The 18860-nt window shown below is 44.6% G+C and overlaps 1 long non-coding RNA gene and 1 pseudogene across 2 annotated transcripts in view; one reads left to right on the plus strand and one right to left on the minus strand.

Annotated features, from left to right (window-relative positions):
• LOC117093725 overlaps nucleotides 1-18860 on the plus strand; it is a 433995-nt pseudogene that overhangs the window by 203595 nt on the left and 211540 nt on the right. The window lies entirely within an intron of this gene.
• LOC117093767 lies at nucleotides 15280-18137 on the minus strand. The gene is made up of 3 exons (XR_004441230.1): nucleotides 18046-18137; nucleotides 15734-15847; nucleotides 15280-15372 (listed from the first exon to the last, which is right to left on the minus strand). It is a non-coding gene; the product is annotated as an uncharacterized LOC117093767 (long non-coding RNA).

Here is an 18860-nt window from a genome sequence, read left to right on the forward strand (position 1 = left end):
AGAGACGGGGTTTCACCATGTTAACCAGGATGGTCCCGATCTTCTGACGTCATGATCCGCCCACCTCGGCCTCCCAAAGTGCTGGGATTACAGGCTTAAGCCATCGCGCCCGGCCTTTTTAAAACTTTTTAAACATACCTTTGCTTTGTTGTTTGACTTGATCTTTTCATAGGAAAAGTTTTTCTGAATAAGGTGGAGAAGAACTAAGGGAGATTTTAGTAAGCGTTTTTGTAAGTCTTTGTACTAGCCCACAGATGCATGGTACAACACAACACCCAACAAGAATTAGTAAACCTATTACAACTATAAGAGAAGTAAGAATTGAGGCTATGATTTTTTTTCATTTACTGAACCACCTCTCTAGCCATTCTGAAAACGTGTTATTGACCCCAGAATTTTTAGTTAATTCACTGGATAAAGTGATAAGTTCGTGTAAGGCCCTTGTTATGTCCCCATTGGGGGCAGTATTGTTTGGGATGAAGGTACAACATTGAGTTTTAATCATAACACAAACTCTACCTTTTTCAACTAATACTATGTCCAGGGCCATTTTGTTCTTCTAAGTTATCTGGCTAGTAGGCCTTAATTGGTTGGCCATTTCTTTGACAGCATTTCTGGTGAAATTAATAAACCACTATTGATTGTAATAGATGTAATTTATCTATCTAATCTCCATTTTTATTCATAGTTACCCATGGAAATATTGATTTAAATCCTGCAGCTATTTGGTCTTCAGCTTTGAATTCATCAGGTACCCCCCGTGGGACTCCAGTTGTGTCTAAATGAACTTGAAAGTCAAAAGACCCATAAGGGGCTTCTCTTATTTTATGGTGTTACGGTTTTTCTTTTTCTAGTTGATGAAATGTCAGGGTGAAAGGGATAGCCAATTGGGCAACAGTGTAAGTGCCATTCCAGTTACTTGGCAGAGTGTCCAGTAAGGGTCCACCACAATACCACCAAACATTTGCTGGAGGATGAACAACGGCAGACTGACTGGTAAGCTCGTGGAAAGGCTTAAGCTCATTGTATCCCATAAGGTCTCCAAGAAATGCCAAGTTTTCCCTTTGTTGTGAGAGACATGAGGTAAAATTGACGCTAGGAGATGGAGGCTGGATGGCTTTTGGGGTCTGACCCACAGGGTGTTGACTATAAGAAATAGCAGAGAGAGACCAGACACGGTGGCTCACGCCTGTAATCCCAGCACTTTGGGAGGCCAAGGCGGGTGGATCACACGGTCAGGAGATCAAGACCATCCTGGCTAACACGGTGAAACCCCATCTCTACTAAAAATGCAAAAAATTAGCCGGGCATGGCGGCAGGCGCCTGTACTCCCAGCTACTTGGGAGGCTGAGGCAGGAGAATGGCATGACCCCGGGAGGCAGAGCTTGCAGTGAGCTGAGATCTCCCACTGCACTCCAGCCTGGGCGACTGAGTGAGACTCCTTCTCAAAAAAAAAAAAGAAAGAAAAAGAAATACCAGAGAGAGAGCTCAGCAAGATTTATTACCCCAGGCTGTGGGGTCTTGGAAAAGAGCTACTGTAAAGTTTATGCCTGGTCAACTAGAAGACCATCTGAGTGGGAAAGGGACAATCTGGGCCTCCGACTGGTGGTGTGCACATGCATTTGTTTAATGCGTGCACAGAATATTTGATCCATTTTAACCAGACATTTGTATCTTGATATTTTAATTGTTAAAGTTTGCCTTAAATTAGTTACTTTTACAATAACTATTTTATTCTTATCACTGGGCACAGAAGATATGACAGTTTGGTTAGAAAAGAGCTTAGGAGAAGAGAGGGAAGGGGGCTAAGAGCATGAGGGATGACTAAACACATTTTGAAAGACCCTGTAAGATTTGTGCCAGCCAAGTTGGGTCTTATGCCATAGAAGCAGCTCAAAGTGGGGTTAGGATCCGTAGAAGTGGGGGTGAGAATAGAAATTTGCACCAGATTACATCGGTTAAACTGGCAATTGGAAGGAGTGTTTCCTTTAGCAAAGCAGATGTATGGCTTTAAGGACATACAACCACCTGTTGATGAGGTCTAGTCCTGACATTCGGTTGTTTATAAAACATCGTTCCAGCTGTAGTAGGCCTTTTTTTTTTTTTACATTTGTTAAAGAACAGGAGTCGTGTTCGGGCGCAGTGGCTCATGTCTGTAATCCCAGCACTTTGGGAAGCCGAGGCGGTGGATTATGAGGTCAGGAGATCAAGACCATCCTGGCTAACACAGTGAAACCCCATCTCTACTAAAGAATACAAAAAATTAGCTGGGCATGGTGGCAAGTGCCTGTAGTCCCAGCTACTCAGGAGGCTGAGTCAGAAGAATGGCATGAACCCACGAGGCGGAGGTTGCAGTGAGCTGAGATGGTGCCACTGCACTCCAGCCTGGGTGGCAGAGTGAGACTCTGTCTCAAAAATAAATAAATAAATAAAAGAACAGGAGTCGCGTTAGGGGGAGCCTCTTGTCCAAAAGTGACAAAGATATTTCTCTGAGGCTAAGAGCTGTTTTTGACTCTGGGGATTTTCACAGGACATAATGAAGCAAGCATTAAAGGAAATAGTTTGGAGTGAGCCCATCCTAGTCACATTAATAATGAGAGGATTAACAATAGAAGGGGAGAAGGAGAAGGAGTAATAGAACAGATGGAAGATAGTTAAACTTTTCTTAGCTTTAGTTTTGGTAGGGTTCTCCCCTGAAACTATGGCCCATGATTCTGGAGGGGGTGGCACTTTTTTGACTCAATTGTGATGAGTCCATCCTTTTTTCATTGTCCAGACTGGCTCCTATTCTTAATTTCTCTTTCTCTGTGGCAGAGAAAATAGGGATTGTAATGGGGAGGAAGACGAGGAGTTAAATGAAAGATAGGCATTTTAGATGAAACTACAGCCTGTTTAGCTATCTGATCTGTTAGGTTATTTCCCGGACTCTCAAAAGAAAAGCTTTTTTGGTGTCTGGGGACATGGACAATTGTTATGTTTTCTGGCAACTGAAGCTTATTTAATACTTGGGTGATTAACTCCGTGTGAACAAAGTCTTGACCTTTACTATTGATAAGACCCCATTCAGTCCAAATTTTTCCAAATGTATGAAATGTATGTGCCAGCCCAAAAGCGTACCTAGGATCAGTATAGTTGGTTTCTTTCTGGTTCTATAAGTACTTTAAGGCTTGGCTGAGTGCAAACACTTTACAAGTTTAGGCAGATCAGTTATTAGGCAATTTTTCTGACTCTATTTCTTTAAGAGCTTTCTAAAATTAATTACTGAATACCCATGTCTTTTATCCTCAATCACCCAAGAGGAACCTTTTATACATAAGTGTCATCCCATCCTGAAGGGAGTTTCTCCTAGGTCTGGCTGGACCTTTGTATGGTAATCAATTAAGTCTAAACATGTATGTTCTGTTTTTAGATTTGGATCCCCTGTTAAGAAACTTGTTGGCTTAAGTGAATTATTAGTAGTTAATGTTAAATCATTTTTTTCTAGTAGAATAGCCTCATAGCTTCCTTTTGTAACAGGATGATCCCCAGACAAAATCCTTCAGACACCGGGTTAAAGAAGGAAGAGGCTTTATTCGGCTGGGGGCATCGGCAGACTTGCATCTCAAGGATGAACTCTCTGAAGAAAGAGTTCCTGACCCTTTTAAGGGCTTACAACTCCAAGGGGTCCATGTAAAAGGGTGTGATAGATTAAGATCTATAGATAGCACATGGTTAGAGTAGGGGGTTAATCTTTAACTTCAGGCAGCTTTTACTTCCTCCTTCTCTTCAGAGACAAGAGACAATAAGAGAAATGGCCTCTCTCCTAATTCCCCCCTTCGACAACCTCACTCACTAGTGAGGGTTTTCATTCTCATCTTCACTACCCAGGTCTTCCTGTGAACAGCTGAGGTCTCTTGATGAACTAAGGTGGTAACGAAGCCTCTTGGTGACTGGAGAAATATGGGTGACATACAGGGGAGTAACATGCATGTTCCTAACACTATTATTATTCCCAGTATAAGAGTTTTAAATCCTCCTAGAGCTGGAAACCATTTTCCAAATAGGGACCCAGGATCAAACCTATGCCAAATCTGCACAGGCATGTGTGCCAGCTTTGTCATCTTTCTAACTATCTTCATGCTTTGGCTGTGTATGAACCAGTCAGCTTCCAAGTGTGACTGAAGCAGAGCTTGTCACCTTATTCAGAGTCACAGTGCAGGTGTTGTCCAGGCTTAGTCTCACCCCCCAGGTCTCAGGTGCTGCAGGTTTTACATGGCTATGGTGGATCCAGGCTGGAATTCTCTCTACCTTTATGGCTGTGGGAGTGGTCAAGATGATGATCTGGGGTCCTTTCCACTGTGACTGCAAGGGGTCTATGTTCCAATCCTTGATCCACACCTAATCACCTGGAGAGAAAGGGTGAACTGGGGAGAATAAACTGACAGGGCACGTCTCATTTACCCAGGCTGAAATAGTTTGTGTTATGTTCCCTAAAGTCTGTAGCTGTTGCTGTAACTCAATTTCACCTAGCTCATGAGGAGTGCCTGGGAGTTCCTGTAGTATGGGAGGGGGCCTATGATATAATATTCCATGAGGGGAATATCCTGTTCTTTTAGAAGGGGTACATTTAATCTTAAACAATACCATAAGGAGAGCTTGTATCCACTTTAATCCTGTTTCTTGACATGCTTTCCCTAAACTATTTTCTATGGTCCGTTTCATTTGCTCCACCTTCCCAGAACCCTGTGGTTGGTAAGTGGTATATAGTTGCCATGTGATCCCCGATACCTTTGCTGTCTTCTGTACCAAATCAGTCACAAACACTGGCCCATCGAGCCAATTCATACGGGCAGTCCAAACCTAGGGATGAGATCTCGGAGAAGTTCATGGGTTACTTCAGGAGTTTTCTCAGTTCGTGTTGGATAGGCCTCCACTTACCCAGAGTATGTACACACTAGAACTAGCAAATACTTGCTACCTCCACATCTGGGCATCTCAGTGAAGTCTACCTGGAGATCTTCAAACGGGGCTTCTCCATAAGCTTGTATGCTGAGAGGGACAATTGGACCTTGCCTAGCATTGTGCTGTCAGCAGATGACACACTGCTGCACCGCTGTTTTGGCAAGGGCTGACAGATGCAAGAGGTGGAAGTTTTGTACCAGCCTAGCAACTTTTCAAGTGACTCTTGGCCTACGTGGGTGATCTCACACACAGCCAGTACAACTGTGGCTCCTAGCAGTTGTGGCATGGCTAGTCTTCTGTCCAATAACCAGATCCATCCCTCTTCTATCACCTGCCCTCCCTTTGCCTGGAGAAAGTCCTTCTCTTCTTTAGAATAAGTAGGTACAATGTCAGGTACCTGAGGGAGCAGGGGGGCTGTGACTGATACCCAGTAGGGAGTGGATGCTGCTGTTCGAGCTTCTGAGTCAGCTCGGGAGTTCCCCAAAGAAGTCAAGGTGGAAGCTCACTGGTGTCCTCTGCAGTACATGACTGCCACCTTTTAGGGCTTCCACACTGCCTCTAATAATAGCAGGATCTCTTGCTGAGACTTTATGTCTTTTTCCCCCAGAGTTCAACAGGAGTTTTTCTTTGTATAATGCCCCATGAACTTGGAGAGTTAAGAAGGCATACAGAGGGTCAGTATAAATGTTTACAGTCTTACCTTCACTTAGCTCTAAGGCCCAAATTAAAGCAATGAGTTCAGCCTTCTGGGCTGAAGTACCCTGGGGCAATGATTTGGCTTCAGTGACGGCATCCAGGGTTACCACCGCATATGCTGCGCACCTCTCTCCTTGTGGGTTGACAAAGCTGTTCCCATCCACATACAGCTCCCAGTCTACTGATGTCCAAGGATGGTCTTGGAGGTTGGGCCTGCTAGAATAAACTGAGTCCAACACCTCTACACAGTTATGTTCAACTGGGCTCTCTAATATTGGGAGTAAGGTGGCGGGGTTCAAGGCATTGCAAACTTCAATGGTTATGTGGGGATTTCCACAGAGCAAGCTTTGATACTTAGTCTACCATTCGTTAGCCAATGTTGTCCTTTGGTATGCATTAAAGTCACCACATCATGGGGGCCCTTTATGTTCAGGTTTTGCCCAAGAGTCAGCTTATCCACTTCTTCGGCTAGCAGGGTAGTTGCTGCCAAGGCCCTCAAACATGGGGGCCAACCTTTAGAAACCATGTCTAGTTGTTTAGAGAGGTAGGCCACTGGCCTCAGCCAGGGCCCCACCGTCTGGTCAAAACTCCGACCATCTTCTCTCTCTCTGACACATGTAGTGTAAATGGCTTTGTCAGATCAGGCAGCCCCAGGGCTGGGGCTGACATGAGTTTCTCTTTTAACTTATGGAAAGCTTGTTGCTGTTGGGACCCCTATTAGAAAGGTTCCTTGTCGCCCCCCTTTGTGACTCCTTACAGGGGCTTGGCCAGTACTGCAAAGTTTGGGATCCATAACCTGCAGAACCCCATGGCTTCTAAGAATTCTCTCACCTGCCTTCTGGTCTTAGGCTCTGGTAGGCTGCAAATGACCTGCTTTCTTTCTGATCCCAGAATGCACTCCCCCTGTCGGATAGTAAATCCCATGTAACCTACCTGCTGTCTGCAGATCTGAGCTTTCTTCTTGGACAACTTATACCCACAGTCCTCCAGTTGCCAGAGCAGGGTATCCATTCCCTTGGCGCATCTGACTGCCATGGGGTGTTCCAGCAGAAGGTCGTCGATGTACTGGAGCAACATGCAGCCTAGGTCTTTGGCAGGAAACTTCTGGAGGTCTCGAGCCAGCGCCTCCCCGAAGATGGTGAGGGAGTTCTTGAACCCTTGGGGAAGCCAGGTCCAAGTGTACTGAGTGGTGACACCTGGCCCCAGATCCTCCCACTGAAAGGCAAACAGTTTCTGGCTCTCAGGAGTTAGTCTGATGCTAAAGAAAGTGTCCTTCAGGTCCAGGCAAGTGAACCAGCTGTCCTCAGCTGGCAGCAACCCCAACAACATGTACGGGTTAGGCACCATTGGGTGCAAAGTCACTATAGCTTGGTTGACCAAGCGCAAATCCTGTACTGGCCTGTAGTCCTTGGTCCCTGGCTTGGGAACAGGCAGGAGGGGAGTGTTCCATGTAGACTGACAAGGGACTATAATTCCAAAGGCCTTCAGGCACTTGAGGTAGACCTGGATACCTTCAAGAGCTTCTCTGGAGACCGGGTACTGTTTTGCCTGACTGGCTGAGCCCCAGGCTTAACTTCTATGAGTACAGGGGCCTGGTTGATTGCCAACCCTGCAGGGTTGCCTTCCACCCACACCTTTGGCCACCGCTTAGCCAGAGCTGGTCCTATCTCTTGGCCTGGCTCAGTTAAGAATTCTCCATTCATCCTCCTGAGGAACTATAAGGGCTATGATGACTCCCATTCCAGGTAGCTTTAGCTGTAAACAGCCATGCTTTGTAAAAGAGATGGTGGCTCTCAGCTTGCTAAGTAGGTGCCTTCCTAGCAAAGGCAAGGGGCACTCAGGCATGTACAGAAACTGGTGAATCACTTCATGCCCCCCACTCTCACCCCACAGTGCAGGTCCAGGGCTAACAGAAAGCTTGCTTTGCTGAAACCCCTGTGGCTCCGATTGTATCAAAAGTCTTTTTGGATAAGGGGGCAACCAAGGTGGTTACTACTGAATGTTCAGCACAAGTATTGACAAGAAGCTCAATGTCCTTGCCCCTGACTGTCATACTGACCATGGGCTCTTTGGGGGCACATAAGCCTGGTCCTCTTCAGTCCAGTAACCCTTCTGCTAGATTGAACAAGGCCCCTTCGTCCTTGTTTGAGGCCTCCTGCTCAGAGTCACCTTGTTTCCTTTTCCACTGGGGGCACTTGTCTTTCCAATGTCCTATTTCCTTATAGTAAGCACACTGGTTATGCTGCAAGCGTGGACGGCCAGACTGAGTATTATTCCGGGGACCTCTCTTCTCTTGCTCCTTTGTGGAGATCCCTTGAATAGCTGTGGCTAGCAGGTCAGTGGGCTTGGCGTTCGCTCTCTCTGTGGTTCTCTCTGCTGCTTAGTGCATCTCTACTCACAAACACCTGGTTGACTATCTCCAATAACTGTGAAGTATCCATACCCGCAAACTCAGACTGTTTCTTCAATTTTCTTCCAATGTCTTCTGCGCTTTGACTAACTAAAGCCACGTTAATCATGCACTGATTTTCAGGGCTATCAGGATCAAAGGGAGTATACATACAATAGGCCTCACATAGTCTCTGGTAGAATTGTGCCTGGCTATCATTTTTTCCTTGAATGCCTGAGGGGAAGGGTCGGGGACACTCAGCAGGGAAGATAGTCTAGGGGATCCCATGTGCTGGAGTCTTTCGACATGGAAACTGGCTTTTCTGACTTTTTATTTTGGGGCGCTAGATTGGGTTTTTCCCTAATTGTCTTTAAGAGAAAAAGGAGGACAAGTCCCTGTCTCTAACAAAGAGCATAGTCCAGTTTTTCTTTTGGCCAGATGCGGTGGCTCACACCTATAATCCCCGCAATTTGGGAGGCCAAAGCAGGCAGATCACCTGAGGTCAGGAGTTTGAGACCAGCCTGACCAACATGGAGAAATCCTGTCTCAATTAAAAACACAAAATTAGCTGGGTGTGGTGGTGCATGCCTATAATCCCAGCTACTCGGGAAGCTGAGGCAGGGGAATCACTTGCACCTCTGAGCTGGAAGTTGCAGTGAGCCAAGATCACGCCTATTGAATTAGAAGCTGACACATTGGCTGGGCGCGGTGGCTCAAGCCTGTAATCCCAGCACTTTGGGAGGCCGAGGCGGGCAGATCATGAGGTCAGGAGATTGAGACCATCCTGGCTAACACGGTGGACCCCGTCTCTACTAAAAAATACAAAAAAAAACTAGCCGGGCGAGGTAGCGGCGCCTGTAGTCCCAGCTACTCGGGAGGCTGAGGTAGGAGAATGACGTGAACCTGGGAGACAGAGCTTGCAGTGAGCCGAGATCTGGCCACTGCACTCCAGCCTGGGCGACAAAGCGAGACTCCATCTCAAAAAAAAAAAAAAAAAACAGCTGACACATCACATCTTCATTTGACCCAAACTTTGGCCAGAAGATTGAGGGTTTGAGGATGGGTTCCTGAGTCCAAATAAAATGCAATTTTTGTTTGTTTGTTTGAGATGAAGTCTGGCTCTGTTGCCCAGGCTGGTGTGTGGTGGTGCTATCTCGGCTCACTGCAAGCTCTGCCTCCTGGGTTCAAGCAATTCTCCTGCCTCAGTCTCCCAAGTAGCTGGGACTACAGGCACACGCTGCCATGCCTGGCTAATTTTTATTGTATTTTAGTAGAGACTGGGTTTCACTGTGTTGTCCAGGCTGGTCGCAAACTCCTGAGCTCAGGCTATCTGACTACCTCAGCCTCGCAAAGTGATGGGATTACAGGTGTGAGTCACCACACCCAACCAGCAATATTTTATCATTTGTTGTTTTGTCTTATGTTTAGTCCTTTCATTATTTTTCCAATATTTTAAGAGATCTAGGGGGATATCAAAGGGATTATTATTGTTATTATATTTATCTTTTCTACCCCTTGTTTTGTTTGGGGTATTTCCTATATTGGGTCCTGGGTAGGGTCAATCTCTCATACTAAAGATTTCTTGCCTATTCTTTCCCTGGAGGCTTGTTAAGGCTCAATCCCTCATAATAGAGATTTCTTGCCTATTCTTTCCCTGGACACTTGCTAAGGCTTAATCACTTAAAGTAGAGATTTCTTGCCTATATTTTAGTCCCACTGTTGGAGGCTCCTTGCACCTTTCTTTCACTTCGTCCACTCTGGCTGCTTTTTTCATGGGAATTTAGGTCTCTCTCAGCATTGGCATGCCAGTATAAGTCCCATGGCAGGATCTGCCACAAGCAATATGAGGTGACCGTGGAACTACAGATAGGACCCACTCACTCTGCACAGCAGTAGTGCTCAGTATCATTCCCACAAGCAGCACCGCAAGCAGTAGTGCTTCTGATCATTTACACAGGCTCTCAACCTCCAGAATCCCAAACACCAAGGAGATACTTTGTCACCCATGTAAAATTTGTTACCTTGACTTGTGCACAGAGTTACCTGGTCGCCATGGTATTGTGAGCCTTTTTCTTTCCGCATTGCTGAGAATCCAGATTTACACATCACAATAAATGGGTCTCAATCTGTAGCCTCTGGGGCCACCACAACAAGGCAGTGGGATGTGTCTCCCCCAGGAGTTGATGGAAGACCCTTCCCTGGAGAAGAATGGGAATCCCAGATAAGGCCCCAGAATTGTTGGAAGTAAAATGTTTGATGTCACAAAGTGAAACCAGCATTCAGGTGAAAGATTATTCAGTAAGGCAAGAGGGTATTGTTTGTGTCCATCACGATTGCAAGAGCACCCAGAACAAAGGAGAGAAAAGGTTTTTATTTTTTTTTCTTTGTTTTTTTTTTTTTTGAGATGAAGTCTCTCTGTGTTGCCCAGGCTGGAGTGCAGTGACACAATCTCAGCTCACTGCAACCTCCACCTCCCGGGTTCAAGCTATTCTCCTGCCTTAGCCTCCTGAGTAGCTGGAATTACAGGTTCATGCCACCATGACCAACTAATTTTTGTATTTTTAGTAGAGATGGGGTTTCACCATGTTGTTCAGGCTGGTTTCGAACTCCTCACCTCATGATCTGCCTACCTTGGCCTCCCAAAGTGGTGGGATCACAGGCATGAGCCACCGCACCCAGCTAAGTTTTTTATTTTTAACACAAAGTCTCTACCTCTGTGTCACTCCCCCATGGGCTGGGGTCAGACCACACAATCTAAACTGACCCGATTGGCTATTTTGTGAATATTTTTCCAAATGAAGGGAAGGGGGATGTATGAGTCACATTAGTGGGACCTGCGGTTTTAAAAGGTGGAATGGGTGCAGAGTGAGTAACCAAGAAAGCAGATGTGAGTTATTGATTAGAACTGATGGGAAGAAAGACTGTTACAGTAACTAGGGGCAAGGAAGCATGGAGAACAAGAAATTTGAATTTGAGAACAAAGAACAAGGAAGTTAACAGGCTAAACCTTTTAAAAGAAATTTTATTGTATTTTACAATACATAAAATTTTTGTTCAAGAGAAAATCAACTTTTACTTTGGTAATAGTGTATTATCAATACTAAAGCTAATTTTAATAAAACCTTATAAATAAACTCAAATTGTCATTTTTGACCACTGCAGATTTACATATATATTTTGTAATCTCTTGTATTTTTTTAACTTTTTATATTTTATTTGTATTTACATTCTTTTTAGTTTTTCAAACAACCTTTAAGTAATTTCAAATTGTTATAGGAGATAGAAAGAAATAATTTAGGGCCAGGCACGGTGGCTCATATCTGTAATCCCAGCAATTTGGGAGGCCAAGGTGGGAGGATCACTTGAGGTCAGGAGTTTAAGACCAGCCTGGCTAACACGGCGAAACCCCATCTCTACTAAAATTACAAAAAATTAGCCGGGCGTGCTGGTGCACACCTGTAGTCCCAGCTACTCCAGATGCTGAGGCAGGAGAATCACTTGAACCCAGCAGGCAGAGAGTGTGTAATGGCCCAAGGGGTTCACCTTGCCCTTTGCCTAGACAGAGCCAATTCATCAAGCCAGGGTAATTTGTGGAGGAAAAGTTACATATTAAATTTGAACTCAATTGAACGTGGACACAAACAATGGTCACCAAGTCTTGGAACAGGTTATGTGAGCCCCTTGAGGCATTTATCCAGCGCTGATATGGAGAAATCTCCATTTCAATCTATTCCTATATGTTAGTTATTGAAAAATAATAGACAATTGCAAAAGAACAAGTTGACTGTTTTGTGTTCCTTGAGTCCAGTCACAAAGGGACCCCATGACTAGGCCTCATGCCAAACAACTCATTACAAAAAGAGTTAGGGTCCCAGACAGCACTGAAGCTTCATAAGACATCTCCACATCTGTGCACGGATGGGTGGCCAACTCTGGAGCCCAAGGTGTTGCTTCCCGGTTGGGTGGTGAATCCTCCATAGTCTGAGGAGTGCAGTTTCCGACTCTGAAGCCAGGCCTGTTGCTTCCCAGTCTGTTGCTGAATCCTCCATAGACTGGTGTGGAGGCAAAGTTAAAAATTAAATTTGAACTAATGGAATGTAAACACAAACTATGGTCGCCAAGTCCTGGAACAGGTTGTGTGAGCCCCTTGAGACATTCATCCAGCACTGTTTCAGAGAAACAGGAGCAATCCTACTGGCATCAGATTGCTGCCTCTTGAGGTCAGGGATCCCAGAGGAAGGAGCAGACACTCTTCTTTGCTGTTTTCCAACCTCCTTGAGTGATATCTCCAGGCATGGGAGTGAACCAGATAAATAGGGCCTGAAGTGAATCTCTAGCAAACTGCAGCAGCCCTACAGAATGGAGATCCGACCATTGAAAGAAAAACAAACAGTAAGCAACAGCAAAAGCATTAAAAACAAACAAAAAAAAGTACCCACAAAAACCCCATCCACAGCCAGGCCTGGTGGCTCACACCTATAATCTTAATATGTTGGGAGGCCAAGGTAGGTGGATCACGATGTCAGGCGACCAGTCTGACCAACATGGAAAAACCCCATCTGTATAAAAAATACAAAAATTAGGCCAGATTTGGTGGCTCATGCCTGTAATCCCTGCACTTTGGGAGGCCAAGGCAGGCAGATCACCGGCGTTCAGGAGTTCAAGACAAGCCTAATCATCATGGGGAAATCCTGTCTCTACTAAAAATACAAAATTTGCCAGGTGTGGTGGGACATGCCTATAATCCCAGCTACTTGGGAGGCTGAGGCAGGACAACCACTTGAACCCAGGAGGCAGAGGTTGCAGTGAGCCAAGATCGCACCATTGCACTCCAGGCAGGGCAACCATAGTGAAACTCCATCTCAAAACAGACAAACAAGCAAGCAAAAAAACTAGCCAGGCGTGGTGTTGCACGGCTGTAGTCCCAGCTACACGGGAGTCTGAGACATGAGAATCACTTGAACCTGGGAGGCGGAAGTTGCAGTAACCCAGGATCATGCCACTGCCCTTCAGCCTGGGTGACAGAGCAAGACTCTGTTTAAAAAAAAAAAAAAAAACATTCAAGGGTCAGCAGCCTCAAATATTGAAACTAGACAAACTCACAAAGATGAGAAAGAATCAACAAAAAAATCACTGAAAGGCTAAAGTGCCTCATTTCCTCCAAATGATCAAAATGTCTCTTCAGCAAGGTGCAGAACTGGACAGAGGATGAGATGCACGAATTGACCGAAGCAGGCTTCAGAAGATGAGTAATAACAAACTACTGAACTAAAGGAACATGTTCTAACCCAATGCAAAGAAGCTAAGGACCTTGATAAAAGGTTAGAGGAACTGCTAACTAGAATAACCAGTTTAGAGGGACATAAATGACCTGATGGAGCTGAAAAGCACAGAACGAGAACTTCATGAAGCATGCAAAAGCATCAATAGCTGAATTGATAAAGCAGAAGAAAGGATATCAGAGTTTAAAAACTACCTTGGTGAAATAAAGCATGCAGACAAGATTAAAGAAAAAAGAATAAACAGGGACAAACAAACCCTCTGAGAAATATTCTGTGTTCTGTACAGGAAATGCATGAGGGGAGAAGAAAAGACACCTCCACAATACCTTTAAGGGTAAACAAACTTTATTCCACATAACTGGCAATGCAGATATAGTAAGCAAATGGATATAATAAGCAAATTGCAATGGGAAGGGGAGAAGGGAAAAGAGATAAATATATTTACACTCACCAGACTATGGAGGATTCATCACCAGATGGGGGAGCAAGAGCCTGGGCTCCAGAGTCAGACATTACACTCATCAGACTATGGAGGATTCACCACCACACCAGGAAGCAACAGCCTGGGCTCCAGAGTCAGCCACCCATCTGTGCACAGATGAGGAGAGGTTTCCTGAAGCTTTGGCGTGGTCTGGGACCCTAGCTCTTTTTGTAACAAGTTGTTTGGCATGAGGCCCGGTCGAGGGCCCTTCACGACTTGGCTCAAGCAACACAAAAAGGTCAAGCTGTTTTTGTTGGTTGTCTATTTTTTTTTAATAACTAATGTATAGTAATAGATTGAAACAGAGGTTTCTCTGAAACAGTGCTGAATGATTGTCTCAAGGGGCTCACACAACCTTTGCTGGGACTTAGTGGCCATTGTTTGTGTCCATGTTCAATTGATTTCAGATTTAACACATAACTTTTCCTCCACATTTGACCACATTTGGATACTCAATTGTAGGAAAATACTCTTACAGATATATGGGGAAGGCAAAGTTGAAATAGATTACAGATACAGGGTAAGCACAGGAGAATTAAAAGGGCAATGAATAAAAACCAAATTCGGCATGGCTTTGCAAGCAGTGTAACATTGTGAGAATTACCAGGAACATACACACCACATTTAGTATGCAGTAAGGCGCAAACCCCTCCTTGGGCTGCGGGTAAGCATATCTAGTGCCATTTGATTTTGCAACACAAAAGTATGCAGCTGAGCAAATTCATCTGATAAAAACGTAAGTTCAGTGCTACTATTATTAAGAGATTTTTCTGTATGTAAGGTTAATGTTTTCATTTGTTGCTGAAGCAGGATTGTACCAGCAGCAAGGGAAAATACTGTTATAAAATACCACCACCAGGGAGGCCAGCACATTCATAACTAGTGATGTTTGTAAGCATCTAGATTACTGGGGAGGGGAATATTATCCCCGATGGTGAATGGAATTAATGGCTACCCCCAAGTGCATCCCCCCATTCAATGCAGGGACAGGTACCATCACCCATAGGATCTGCATACCAAGACCCCCCCAGGGGACAGCAATGGAGCTACTGTAATCATAGTGTACTAATGTGTTATTAAAGTAAGAAAGAGACTGTGTTTCATTGGGTGAGATGTTGTCGATTTGGAGTATGTGTTGACAATTGTCTGGAAAAACTCCATTTAAGGCCTCCAGACAAAGGGGACACTGTATCAAATCTGGCCACCAGCACAGCAAGTTCTCAATATATTCCATTCCAGGTGTATTGGGCAGAATACCAAGGCTTTTGATGCAACATGAGGGTGGAGTTCATCTTTTTCTGACTTGGCAAACATGGATTGCTTAGTGTGGTCAAAGGAAGTCCAGGTTGGATTGCAAGTGTTGTTGTTGCTGTGGCCCCATTGGTAACGACATAGCCTTGCAGAAATGTTGTCAGGGATGATTCTCCAAACTAGCCCATTCCAGGTGGTCTCCGGCAACTCAACATAGAGCCAACATTGACAGCATTTGGCTTCTGTTGCAGCGGTGGCTACCCAGCTGATGAATTTTTTCTTGGCGCAGACACAAAGACCCAGGTGCTGATAATTAGTAGATAGGTTACTCCCTGTAATGACAAAAGCAGAGGAGAACATGATATTGTTTTCATCTTTAGGAAATTGTACTATGCCTTTATTTTCTGCCCCCATAGCTACAAGGTCACCAGCCTTAAGAATGGGATCTGATGAATGCTGTACCCATATTTTGGCTTCAGGATTTAAGCTACCTGTACCAGTGGATCTCATCTCCTAGTTCTGTATGTAGCCTCTGTTGGGGCAGAGATTTCCTCAGGGGTTAACTGTTGACAAGGTGCCACTAACAATTGAACAACCTGCATCTGTGGTTTTATAGCAAAAGAATCTGGAGTGGTATTATAAAAAATGACCTTTATATCTTGCCTGTAATTGCTCTCAATTATACCACCGTACATTATGATGCCTCTCATTCCAAGGCTTGAACACGTTGTAATCCATTAATCCACATTCAGGTTTGCAGTTATGGTGGAAATGTTGGCCTGTTGATCTTCCTGCTGTTTAAATAGTCTGTCAAGAGAAAGCAGAGACACATTTGCAGCAACATGGAAAACAGCGGTAATAATAGTGTGTGCCAGGATTCAGCTGCCTTCCCAGTATTGTTTTCTCCAAACTTCTTTATTCCTAATTAACCATTCATTTCATTACCATCGGGGCATCCAGCTAGTATGACCATTTGCTACTGACCAAAAGTTGGCATACAAGTGATAAATCCCTCTGGCCTCCTCCTGAATAGCTCCGAGGATGGCTAATAGTTTAGCTAACTGGCTGCTCCCACCCCTTCCTTCATCAGATATGCTTATATTTTTAACAGGATTATAAGCCACGGCCTTCCAGCATCAGGTCCCATTGGTGGATGCATCAGTAAACCAAGCATGTTTCTGATCTTCTGGGCTTAGTTCTTTAAAGGATTTGCCCCATTAGGTGTGGGAGGTTTTCTTTCCTATCTGCAGGACTTACTCAGTGGTTTCCTGAGCTGGCAAGTTTTGTACATCCTCATGTAAAAATAATACCCCTGCCGGGCGCGGTGGCTCATGCTGTAATTCCAGCACGTTAGGGGCTGAGGAGCGTGGATCATGAGGACAGGAGTTCGAGACCAGCCTGACCAACATAGTGAAACCCCGTCTCTACTAAAAATACAAAAATTAGCCAGACCTGTAATCCCAGCCACTCTGGAGGATGAGGCAGGAAAATCACTTGAACCTGGGAGGCAGAGGTTGCAGTGAGCCAAGATCAAGCCACTGCACTCTAGCCTGGGTGACAGAGTAAGACTCTGTCTCAAAACACAAATGATAGCCCCTTTGGTTTCGGCTCAGCCTGGTCTTGTATGTACCATTTGCATTCTATGATGCTACTTCATTGGGTATGCCCTATCAGGTGAGTTTTGAGGGAACTCATGACCCAAGTCATAATAGGAATTTCAGGCCTCAAAAAGACATTATGGTTGAAGCAGAGGTGTTCTGTTTCCAGCAAAGCCAATAGCAAGCTAACAATTGCTTCCAGAAACGAGTATAAGCTTTGCTGGCCTCTGGCAGTTTCTGGGTCCAAAACCCTAGAGGTACCCTCTTCCCATCTTGCTTCTGCCTAAGGCTCCAATTAGCATGTTGATCTAGAACAGTTACTTGCAGTTCTCCTGGCCCATCCTGTATGGACCATAGATCTAGGGCCAGTTGCACTGCTTGTTTAGCTTGTTCAGAAGCCATGCTGTCTGTCTCTCCCCAATGAAATTCATACCATTTTCTAGTGACTGCATGCAGAGGTTGTAAAATGTTACCCAAGTGGGGAATATGATGTCTCCAGAATCCAAACAAGTCAATAAATTTCTGGGCCTCCTTTATAGCGGTAGGGGTTGCAAATTATAGTATTTTAGCCTTAGCCTTTGGTAAAATGGACTATTTCCCTGCATTTCATAGGATGTCAAGGAATTTTACATTTTCTGCAGTTCCTTGAATTTTACTAGGTTAATTTCTCATCCTTGAAATAGGAGCTGGGCTTTTACCTGCTCCAAGCCCCAGCTGACTATTTCTTCACTTTTACCCTGACCAGCCATTCGGACAGCTGTTTTTTCAGCAATACACTGATAGCTTTGAGCCTGATCAGTCAAGATATAGGCCTGGCATTGGGCCCGGGTGAGTCTAGAAGTCAGAGTAGCATTTTCCTTTTCCAGCTTACATTTCTTTTGTAGCAACCAGCCCCTCTCTTGATACATTAACTTATAAGCAGTAAGCAAACACTATCCACTTTGGGAGATCCCCTCAGCATGTCCTTTGGTGACTGGAATCCCTTGCAACACTTCACACACAGTCAAAGGTTTAAATTGCGCTAATTTAGATTCCCAATTCTCACAAAGATCAGTTCCCCTGGACCATTCAACCACCAAAGGGAAAACTGGGGGATTCCCATCCCAGGATATGGTAAGTTTCTGAGCTTTCAGCCCCATCCCTGTGGACAAAAAAGCAACACACTTTTGTTTTCAAATCCTGTTTGTGATGCCAAAAATGGGCTGCATGGGAAATGTGTGAGGGAAGAAGAAAAGACACACACAATACATTTAAGAGTAAACAAGCTTTATCCCATGTAAATGGCAATGCAGATATAATAAATAAATGATATAATAAGCAACTCAATATAAGAAGCAGATTGATATACCAAGCAAGTTGCACTGGGAAGAGGAGAAGAAAAAAAGAGATATATATATTTACACTCACCAGACTATGGAGGATTCACCACCAGACTGGGAAGCAACAGCCTGGGCTCCAGAGTTGGCCAGGAAAGGTCTCATGAAGCTTCAGCACAGTCTAATACCCAAGCTCTTTTATAATAAGTTGTTTGGCATGAGGCGCAGTCACCAGAGTCCTTCACAACTGGTCTCAAGGAACAACAACAAAAAAAAATCAACTTGTTTTTGTGGTTGTCTATTGTTTTAAACAACTAATGTATAGGAATAGATTGAAATAGAGATTTCTCCAAAACAGCTCTGGAAAAATGCCTCAAGGGGCTCACACAACCTGTTCCAGGACTTGGTGACCATTATTTGTGTCCACGTTCAATTGAGTTCAAATTTAATATTTAACTTTTCCTCCACACCAGACTATGGAGGATTCACCACCAGAGTGAGAAGCAACAGCCTGGGCCCCAGAGTCAGATATTACACTCACCAAACTATGGAGGATTCACAACCAGACTGCGAAACAACAGCTTTGGCTCCAGATTCGGTCACCCGTCCGGACACAGATGAGGAGAGGTCTCATGAAGCTTCCGCGTGTCTGGGACACTAGCTCTTGTTGTAATGAGCTGTTTACCATAAGGCCCAGTCACAAAGGTCCTTGGCGACTGGGCCCAAGGAACACAATAAGGTCAACTTGTTTTTTTTTGCAATTGTCTATTGTTTTTCAATAACTAAAGTATAAAAATAGATTGAAATAGAGATTTCTCCATAACAGAGTTGGATGATCATCTCAGGGGGCTCACACAACCTGTTCTAGGACTTGGTGACCATTGTTTGTGTCCACGTTCAATTGAG

Source organism: Trachypithecus francoisi, unplaced genomic scaffold (genome assembly GCF_009764315.1).
Source record: "Trachypithecus francoisi isolate TF-2019V2 unplaced genomic scaffold, Tfra_2.0 Lachesis_group12, whole genome shotgun sequence".
NCBI lineage: Eukaryota > Metazoa > Chordata > Mammalia > Primates > Cercopithecidae > Trachypithecus > Trachypithecus francoisi.